This window comes from Otolemur garnettii, unplaced genomic scaffold, assembly GCF_000181295.1.
Source record: "Otolemur garnettii isolate 467f Iridium unplaced genomic scaffold, OtoGar3 scaffold00095, whole genome shotgun sequence".
NCBI classification, from domain to species: Eukaryota; Metazoa; Chordata; class Mammalia; order Primates; family Galagidae; genus Otolemur; species Otolemur garnettii.
In genome coordinates this window covers 1,798,975-1,801,090 of record NW_003852490.1, presented here as the reverse complement: position 1 = coordinate 1,801,090, position 2,116 = coordinate 1,798,975, and the positions used below count along the sequence as shown (strand labels likewise).

Here is a 2,116-nt window from a genome sequence, read left to right as displayed (position 1 = left end):
CCCAGGAGTTGGAGGTTGCTGTGAGCTATGATGCCATGGCACTCTACCCAGGGTGACAGCTTGAGGCTCTGTCTCAAAAAATAAATAAATAAAATAAATAAATAAATAAACTTCTCGGCCATTTATGTCCTCTTTTGAGAAATCTCTGTTTTAAATCTTTTCACCATTTGTAATCAGATTTTTTTTTCTGCTATTTAGTTGTTTGAGCGCCTTATACATTCTGGTTATTAATCCTTAAATAATTTGCAAGTATTTTCTCCCATTCTGTGGGCTCTCTCTTCACTTCATTGACTATTCCCTTTGCTGCACAGAAGAATTTTTAGCTTGATGCAATCCTAAATGTCTATTTTTGCTTTCATTGCCTGTGCTTCTGAGGTCTTACACAAATAAATCTCTGCCTAGACCAATGTCCTGGAGTGTTTCCTCAATGTTTTCTAGAGGAAGTTTTATAGTTTCTTGTCTTAGATCAGCGGTTCTCAACCTTCCTAATGCCGCAGCCCTTTAATACAGTCCCTGTGGGTCATGACCTACAGGTTAAGAACTGCTGTCTTAGATTTAAGAGCTTAATCCACATTTGTGGATATTTTGATTCCTTATATCAGAGCATAAGCTCCTCAAAATCAGAAAGAAATTTTTTTCTTTCTGCTAAACAATCTAAAAGTAGTAGTTTACTTTTCACTTTAAGGATGAAGCAAATTCTAAGTGTATTTTCCTTTAATAAGCTCAAAATATATACAACATAAAACACATGTAAATCAAATGTGAAAATAAACCACGTTTATAAGTCTTTGTTTTAATTGTTGGATATAACAGAAGTGGTTATCTTTTTAAAGAGTCATTTTCCCAGTCTTCTTTTCCTTTCATTTTTGCCAATTTTAAAAGGAGTCCATATGCTCAGGGCTAAAAATGAATTAGGTTAAGCCAAAAGAAGTCAAATACCACTAGTACAATGAAGATTTTAATAAAAACCCAAAATGTGCTTCACATTATAATTGCCATGAGACCCTGAAGAAGTATTCCATATCTTTTACTATAATATTAGTAGAAAAAGCTAGTAATAAAATCTATAAATTAATAAAAAACAAAGGCAAACTATAATCCTAGCACTGTGGGAGGCCAAGGTGGGTAGATCGCTGGAGGTCAAGAACTGCCTGAGCATGAGAGAGACCCCATCTCTACTAAAAAAAGAAAAACTAGCCCGGCATTGTTGTGAGCGCTTGTAGTCGCAGCTACTCAGGAGGCTGAGGCAAGACTATCACAGGAGCCCAAGAGTTTGAGGTTGCTGTGAGCTATGATGCCACACACTCTATCCAGGGCACAGAGTGAGACTTTGTCTCAAATAAAAAAAGAAAAGAAAAGAAAAACAAAGGCAAAACACTGATGAGATTAAGATCTAAATAACTGGAAATATACCATATTCATAAATCAGAAGACTCAATGTGTTTTAAGATCTTAATTATCCACAAATTGAGCTCTAGATCTCACACAATCTCAATCAAAATCCAAGCAGGCTATGTATGTGATAAAATATCGCCAAATTATAAATAAAGACATTAAAAATGAGTACATGCAGGGGCAGCACCTGTGGCTCAAGGAGTAGGGCACCAGCCCCATATACCAGGGTCAGCGGGTTCAAGCCTGGCCCTGGCCAAAACTGCAAAGAAAAAAAAAATGAGTTCATGTAAAAATTAGTAAAATTTGACTGAAGTTTTCTTAATTGTACTGTGCTAATCAACTTCCTGGTTTTGATAATTCATTAAATTATGTAAAAATATCACTACTGGGGGAAGTTGGGTGTTGGGTACAGGAGATCTCTCTGTACTCTTTGCAACTTCCTATGAGTTTATGATTACATATTTTGAAATAAAAAGTTAGAACAAAATCTCAGACTCGGCACCTGTAGCTCAAGCCGCTAGGGTACTAGCCACATACACCAGAGCTAGCAGGTTCGAATCCAGTCTGGGCCTGCCAAACAGCAGCCAAAAAATAGCCGGGCATTTGTGGCGGGCCTTGTGGTCCCAGCTACTTGGGAGGCTGAGACAGGAGAATCATGTAAGCCCAGGAGTTGGAGGTTGCTATGAGCACTCTACCCAGGGTGACATCTTAAAGTTCTGTC

The 2,116-nt window shown here is 37.6% G+C and overlaps 1 protein-coding gene across 1 annotated transcript in view; it reads right to left on the bottom strand.

Moving 5' to 3' along the window:
• The window catches only part of MAP4K3 (mitogen-activated protein kinase kinase kinase kinase 3), a 206,572-nt gene that overhangs the window by 192,065 nt on the left and 12,391 nt on the right, over window positions 1–2,116 (bottom strand). The window lies entirely within an intron of this gene.